Source organism: Nomascus leucogenys, chromosome 2, assembly GCF_006542625.1.
Source record: "Nomascus leucogenys isolate Asia chromosome 2, Asia_NLE_v1, whole genome shotgun sequence".
NCBI classification, from domain to species: Eukaryota; Metazoa; Chordata; class Mammalia; order Primates; family Hylobatidae; genus Nomascus; species Nomascus leucogenys.
The window spans coordinates 140,526,147-140,534,941 of record NC_044382.1 but is presented as its reverse complement, the minus strand read 5'-3'; positions in this window follow the sequence as shown (position 1 = coordinate 140,534,941).

Sequence of the window (8,795 nt, the reverse complement as noted above, 5' to 3'; positions counted from 1 at the left end):
GGCCCCACCCACAACGCTCGCGGTGGAGCTACCCCTGGCGCGCCGGGCCGCGCCTCCTGGGCACTCGCCCCGCGGGTGGGCGGCGCGCACCCAGGATGCGGCAGGACTGGGCGCGCACAGGCGGGTGGCGGACCCCCACCCTTCCCGCCATCCCCGCTGCTGCCTACCGCACGCCTCTTCCCCCCTGCCGGTCGTGCTCCCTGAGCAGAGCCCCCAGCCAGGGGTGGGGCGGCTGGAGACTGCGCCCGCCTTGGGCCAGGACTCCCGGACACACCCTGGGTCTTACCTCACATTACACACTTGGGGACACAAGACCAGGTAAAGAAGCAGCGAGGGCGCCCTCCTCAGACAGGCTGGAAATGCTTGAAATGGAATTCCAGACGCGCTGTGTGACCTCATGCATGTGTCGTGAACTCTCAGAGCCTTGGCTACCTCTTCTCCAAAAAAAAAGTGATAATACCTCCCTCACAAGGTGATTCATTCATATATGTATATACATATATATTCATTCATATATATACATATTCATATATATTCATATCTACATATTCATATATATTCATATATATACATATATATTCATATATAAATATATGTATATATGTATACATATAATATGTTTATGTATCTATACATACATATATAACTGTAAACGTATAATAAGGAAAATCATACAAATTATATATATGTATATATATACATACATAAATTTTAGGGGTGGGTCTTGCAATGTTGCCCAGGCTGGAGTGCAGTGGCTATTCTCAGGTGTGATCACAGCACACTACAACCTCACAGTCCTGGGCTCAAGCTACCCTCAACCTCAGCCTCTCAAGTAGCTGAGACTTACAGGTGCACACCACCATGCCTGGCTCTTAAGTTATATTTTGTTTAAAAAATTCATTACATTAAATGTATATTAAAAATATATGGGAATAGCAGAAGGACAAGAAAGAGAGGGACAGAAGAAATATTTGAAACAATAACGACTGAGAATGATTATTTCCAAATTAATGCCAAACACCACACCACAACTCTAGGAAGCTCTGAGAACATTAAGCAAGATAAATGCCAAGAACTACACATAGACGTTCCTATTTAAACTGTAGAAAATCAAAAGAAACTATCAACAGAGTCAGCAGATAACCTACAGAGTGGGAGAAAAGTATTAGCAAACTATGCATTCGACAAAGGTCTTAATATCCAGAATCTGTAAGGAATTTAATTAAGCAAAAGACCACCCCATCAAAAAACAGGCAAAAAGATATGAACAGACTTCTTAAAGGAAAATATACAAGCGGTCAACAAACATGAAAAAATGCTCCACATCACTAATCATCAGAGTAGTACATCTCACACCAATCAGAATGGCTGCTATTAAAAAGTCAAAAACCAACAGATGCTAGTGAGGCTACAGGGAAAATGGAATGCTTATACACTGCTGGTGGTAATGTAAATTAGTTCAGTCACTGTGGAAAGCAGTTTGGAGATTTCTCAAACAACTTAAAACAGTACTATTCAACCCAGCAGTCCCTTTACTGGGTATATACCCAAAAGGAAAATAAATTGTTCTACCATAAAGACAGATACATTTGCATGCTCATCACAGTACTAGTCACAGTAGCAAAGACATGGAGTCAACCTAGGTGCCCTTCAGTGGTGGACTGGATAAAGAAAATGTGGTACATATACAATATGGAATACTATGTAGCCATTAAAAAGAATGAAATCGTGTCCTTTGCAGCAAACATGGATGTAGTTGGAAGCTATTATTCCAAGCAAATTACCACAGGAACAGAAAATCATATACTACATGTTCTCACTTTTAAGCGAGCCTTGAGTATACATGGACGTAAAGATGGCAACAGTAGACACTGGAGGCTACCAGAGCGGGGAGGGAAGGAGGGGACAAGGGCTGGATAACTATGGGGTACTGCGCTCAGTACCTGGGTGACAGGATCATTCATACCCCAAATATCAGCATCACGCAAGATACCAGAATCTAAAATAAAAGTTGAAAAAAGCCTGCAGAAAATCAAGATTAAAAAAAAATCTCAAAAGAAACTGGCCTGTAATCTCAGCACTTTGGGAGGCTGAGGTGGGCGGATCACTTGAGGTCAGGAGTTCAAGACCAGCCTGGCCAATATGGTGAAACCCTGTCTCTACTAAAAATACAAAATTAGCCAGGTGTGGTGGCACATGTCTGTAGTCCCAGCTACTCAGGAGGCTGAGGCACAAGAATTGCTTGAATCCAAGAGGTGGAGGTTGCAGTAAACTGAGATCATGCCACTGCACTCCAGCCTGGGTGACAGAGGGAAACTCCATCTCAAAAAAAAGAAAAGGAAAGAAAAGAAAAGAAAAGAAAAAAAAGAAAAAAGAAACAAAGAAAGAGCAAGCAAAGCTGGGAGCAGGAGCAGGGTAGGGTGAGGTAGAAATAAGATAAGGTGGGATAAGGATAAGAATCACATTGGACTTGTCTTCGGAAATCATGCAAGCAAGAAGACAGTGGGGTGAAATATTTAAAATTTTGAGAGAAAACCCCCACCAACCTAGAATTCTGTATTCAATGAAGTTACCCTTCAGAAGTGAAAGAGAAATACTTTCACAAACAAAATTGAAGGAATTTCTCACCAGTAGACCTGCTTTGCAAGAAATGTTAAAAGAAATTTTTCAGAGAGAGGGAAAATGATATAGGTCATAAATTTCGAGCTACATAAAGAGAGAACTTTAAGGAATAAATGAAAGTAAAATAAAACTTTTGTTTTTCTTATTCCTAATTGATCTAATAATAATTTATTCAAAATAATAATAATGTATTTGATGATTGTAGGTTATGGATAAGCTAAATGAATGACAATAATGATATCAGCCATCAGACGGATACTTCCCATGTTGGCAAGGCTGGTCTCGAACTCCTGACCTCAAGTGATTCGCCGGCCTCGGCCTCCCAAAGTGCTGGGATTACAGGCATGAGCCACGGGGCCCGCCAAGAAAATAACTTTAAAAAATAGTAAACCAATAATTAAAGAAATTCAAATATTAAACTATAAAAGATTCACATAATGAAAAACCATTGAAGGAGGAACAGAAGAACAGAAAGACAATATGACATATTAAAAAACAAAAAGCGGGCTGAGCATGGTGGCTCACTCCAGCAATCCCACCACTTTGGGAGGCTGAGGAGGGAGGATTGCTTGAGCCCAGCTGTTTGAGACCAGCCTGGGCAGCATAGAGAGACCTCGTCTCTACCAAAAAAAAAAAAAAAAAAAAAAAAAAAAGCAAGGTGTGGTGGCACACACCTGTGATCTGAGTTACTTAGGAGGCTGAGGCAGGAGGATGGCTTGAGGCTTGAGCCCAGGAAGTTGAGGCTGCAGTCAGCCTTGTTTGTATCATTGCACTCCAGCCTGGGTGACAGAGTGAGACCCCATCTCAAAAAAGGAAGGAAGAAAGGAGGGATGGAGGGAGGGAGGGAGGGAGGGAGGGAAGGAAGGAAGGAAGGAAGGAAGGAAGGAAGGGTGGGTGGAAGGGAAAGAGGGAAGGGAGGAAGGAAGGGACAACAAAAAGTAAAATGGGAGACTTAAATCTAATATTATCAATAATAACATTAAATGTGAATGGGCTAAACAATTGTATTAAGTCTGCTAGGGCTGTGTTATGGACTGAATGTTTGTGTCCCTCCCAAATTCATATTTTTTTGTTTGTTTGTTTTTTGTTTTTGAGGTGGAGTCTCGTTCTGTCGTCCAGGCTGGAGTGCAGTGATGCCATCTCGGCTCACTGAAAGCTCTGCCTCTTGGGCTCAAGAGATTCTCCTGCCTTAGCCTCTCGAGTAGTTGGGACTACAGGCACATGCCACCATGCCCGGCTAATTTTTGTATTTTTAGTAGAGACAGGGTTTAACCATGTTGGCCAGGCTGGTCTTGAACTCCTAACCTCAAGTGTTCCTCCCGTCTTAGCCTCCCAAAGTGCTGGGATTACAGTAGTGAACTACCACACCCTGTTGCAAATTCATATTTTGAAATCCTAACCTGCAATGTGATGGTATTTAGAGATGAGGCCTTTGGGAGGAAATTAGGGCTCTCAGATGTCATGAGGGTGGGGACCCTTGGGATGGAATTAGTGCCCTTCTAAGAAGAACTTGCTCCCTATCCTCAGCTTATTCTGTGAGGCAAGTATCACCCTGATGATCTAACCGAGAGAGAGAGAGAGAGAGAGAGAGACACAGAGAGACAGAGAGACAGAGAGACAGAGAGAGAGCCAGAAAAGAAAATAATGTTGGTTTTAACATCTAAAAATCAATATGTATCTGATAAAGGACATAAACACATTATATCAGAAAAAGCATCTGACAAAATCTGACACTTTTTCATAATAAAAAACACTCCACAAACTAGAAAGTGTTCCAGGGTGAAGGGCATTTATGAAAAACCTGCAGATAATATCAGACTTAATGGTAAATGACCAAATGCTTTCCACCTGAAATCATCAATAAGACAAGAATGTCTGTGTTCACCACTTCTGTTCAACAATGTACAGGAGAGTCCAGCTAGGGCAATTAGGTAAGAAAAAGAAAAAGCATCCGGGTTGGAAAGAAATCATATCATCTTTATTTGCAGATGATATGACTTTGTATATAGAAAATCTTAAGGAATCTGCTAAAAAGAAAGTTTGGGAAAGTTGCAGAGTACAAGATCAATGTACTGTAAAAGTCAACTTTATTTGTATACACTTTAATGAATAATCTGAAAATGAATTTTAAAAAACAGTTTCATTTGCAACAGCATAAAAAGAATAAAATATTTGTTACAAAAATTAGCCAGGTGTGGTGGCACGTGCCTGTAATCCCAGCTACTCGGGAGGATGAGGCAGGAGAATCGCTTCAACTCGGGAGGGAGATGGAGGTTGCAGTAAGCCGAGATTATGCCATTGCACTCCAGCCTGGGCCACAGATTGAGACTCCATGTCAAAAAACAAACAAACAAACAAAAAATAAAGTATTTGAGAAAAATATTAATATAATCAAAAAATGTAAAACTTACACATTGAAAACTACATCACTAAAAGAAATTAAAGAAAACCTAAATAAATGGAAAGACATTCTGTGTTCACGGGTAGGAAGACTTAAATTGTTAAAATGGCAATGCTCTCCAAATTAATCTACATATTTTGCATAATCCCTGTTAAACTTTCAGCTGTCTTTCTGCAGATATCGACAAAGTGTTCTTGAAATTCTTATAGCAATTCAAGGGATTCAAAATGGTCAAAACAATCTTGAAAAAGAAGAAAGTTGGAGGCCCCACGCTATATAATTTCAAAACTTACTACAAACATATAGTAGTCAGGACAGTGTGGTATTGGTATTAGGATGGACTATACATCAATGGACTAGAATCGAGAGTCTAGAAATCAATGCTCACATTTACGATCAGGTTAACAGAGGTGCCAGTTCAATGGGGTAAAGAATAGGTTTTTCAGACAAGATCAGGCTCATTCAGGGTGGTATGGCTATAGACAAGAATAGTCTTTTCAGCAAATGGTTCTGGGACAGCTGGATATTCACATGCAGAAGAATGAATTTGAATCCCTCCATCACACTCTATACAAAAATAAAATAGGACCGGGCACGGTGGCTCACACCTGTAATCCCAGCACTTTGGGAGGCTGAGGTGGGTGGATCACCTGAGGTCGGGAGTTTGAGACCAGCCTATCCAACGTGGAGAAACCCTGTCTCTACTAAAAATACAAAATTAGCCAGGCGTGGTGGCGCATGCCTGTAATCCCAGCTACTCGGGAGGCTGAGGCAGGAGAATCGCTTAAACCCGGGAGGCAGAGGTTGCGGTGAGCCGAGATCGTGCCACTGCACTCCAGCTTGGGCGGCAGAACGAGACTCTGTCTCATAAACAAAAAACAAAAAGCAAAACAAAACAAAACAAACAAAAAAACAAACCCTGGGCCGGGCGCGGTGGCTCACACCTGTAATCTCAGCACTTTGGGAGGCGGAGGCGGGCAGATCACGAGGTAGGAGATGGAGACCATCCTGGCTAACACAGTGAAACCCCGTCTCTACTAAAAATACAAAAAAAAAAAAAAAAATTTAGCCGGGCGTGGTGGTGGGCTCCTGTAGTCCCAGCTACTCGGGAGGCTGAGGCAGGAGAATGGGTGAACCTGGGAGGCAGAGCTTGCAGTGAGCCGAGATAGTGCCACTGCACTCCAGCCTGGGCTACAGAGCGAGACTCCGTCTCAAAAACAAAAACAAAAAACCCTGAAAAATAGGTTATAGACCTGAATGTGACAGCTAAAACTATAAAACTCTAGGTAAATCTTCATAATCTTGGGTTAGGAAATGGTTTCTTACTTATCAAAAACATAGTGATAAAAGAAAAAATATGTAAATTGGACTTGATCAAAATTTAAAACTTTTGTGCTTCAAAGGATGATAGCAATAAAGTAAAAAGAAAACTCACAGAATGCGGGAAAATATTTGCATGTCATATACTTGAAAAGGGCTTTGCATTCAGAATATATAGAGAACTCTTACAACTTAATAATGAAAAGACAAATAAAATGGGTAAAGGGTTTGAATGGACATTTCTTCAAAGAAGTTATACAAATTGCAACAGCACATGAAAAAAAATGCTCAGCGTCATTATGATCAGGGAAATGAAAATAAATAAATACTCCAGCAAGATAGTACTTTACACAAAAGTGAGTATTGGCAAGGATGTGGAGACATTGTAAACCTTACATGTTACTGGTGGGAATTTAAAATGGTGCACTACTGTGGAAAACAACTTGGCAGTTCCTCAAAATGTTAAACATTAGCATTACCAAGTGATCCAGCAATTCTACTTCTACATATGTAACCAAGAGGAATGAAAACATAGGCTCATACAAAAACTTGTAGCAGCATTATTCACGATAGGCAAAAAGTAGAAACAACCCAAATATCCATCAATGACAAATAGGTAAAAAACATGTTATAGCCATGCAATGGAATATTATTCAGCCATAAAAAGTAACAAATTGCTGATATATGCTATAATAGGGATACAGCTTGAAAACATTGTAAGTGAAAGAAGTTGCTCACAAAAGGCTGCATATTGTGTAATTTCATTTATATGAAATGTCCAGAATAGGCAAATCCATAGAGATAGAAAGTAGATTGGTGGGTTGCCTAGGTCTAAGATGTTGGGAGTGGGGTGGGAGGAGGGTTGCAGAGAGCAAGGGGGAGTGGCTTATGAGTATAGAGTGTCTTTTTGGAATGATAAAAATGTTCTAGGTTATGGTTGCACAACTCCATATATAGTAAGAACTACTGACTTGTACAATTTAAATCGGTGATTGTATGGTATGGTGTGTAAATTATATCTCAGTAAAGCTTGTATGTGTGTATATATAAAATATTGAATGGTGACAGGTACTATGGAGAAATATAAAGTAGGGAGGGAAAAAAAGAAGAGTTTGGGCTGAAGGTTGAAATTTTAAATAAGGAAATCATGTTAGGGTTCACTGGGGTTATGTGAACAAAGGCGTTCTGGAGGAGGTGAGTGGGTCAGGTGGTTTTTTAGGGAAAGACCTTTCCAGGCTGCCTGGGTTTGGACCTGGGCTCTGTCATTGTTTATATGTATGACCTTGGAAAAGTTATTTAATGGTCCTGTGCCTCAATTACTTTATGTGTAAAATAATAATAAATAGTATCTATTTCAAAAGGTTATTGTGTGGATTAAATGAATTAAAAAACGAAAGCATGTAGAACAGTACGCTGGCACTATGTAAAATGCTTTATCGTTATTTCTATCAGTTCCTACTGCAAGCTCACAGCCCTTGCGTGCTAAGATGGAAGCACGACGGGAATGTTGGATGAAGCAAGGAGGCCAGGTGGGGCTGGTGCAGAAGAAGCAAGAGGGAGGATTGTAGGGCTTGTGGCTTTAGCTTTGTAAGATGGGAAATCAATGGAGGGTTTTGAGCAGAGAAAAGAGAAGATCTGATTCATGTTTTAGCAGCAGCACTCTGGCTCCTGTCCAGCACACTGAAAAGGGACAAGGACACAATCAAGGAAACCAGTTCTGAGCGATTGTAGTAAAGCACGTGAGAGACGATGGTGGTGGTAGAAGTGGTCAAATTCTGGTTCCACTACGAAGATAGATACAACAGGCTGCATTTAAAGATAGAATATTGTGTATGAAAGAGACTGCAATTTTGACCTGAGCAGTTGTCGGTATTAAGCTCCCACATATTGAGATGAAGGAAGTCTGAGAGGGATGAGAGGGAGCCCTTTTAAATTTTTTGATGGGGGTGGAGTGGGGTAGTGGGGCCATTGATGGGGGATCAAGATTTCAATTCTGGACATGATTAACTTGAAATGCCCATTACACATTCAAGTGGACTGGAAAGAGGATGGATGGATCACTGGTTCTTTGACCAACACGTATAAAAATCCCACTCTGTGCCAGGCTCTGTGTAGGCTCTGGAGATACCTGTGAGAATACTAATAATCTCCTTAAGAGCTCACTTTCTAATGGTAAGACAGGTCACGAGGAAGTTAGCAATCAAGCGAGGTGAGGTAGGTAAGGTCTTTAATATTTCGGATGAGACAAAGTGTACAATTGCTGTATTGATTTTAATATTCCGGGTATTGCAAGGGCCAGAAGACGGGCCTAAGAGCTGCTCCTCCTCCCAACCCGGGGCTGCCAGGTTATCTCCGCCTCAGTGCGGGCCACATTTCTAGCGCAGCAGAATGGCAGCATTGCGCACGCGCGGCCTCAGTCAGGCGTCCTAGGAGATGGACTCGGAAAGCCTCC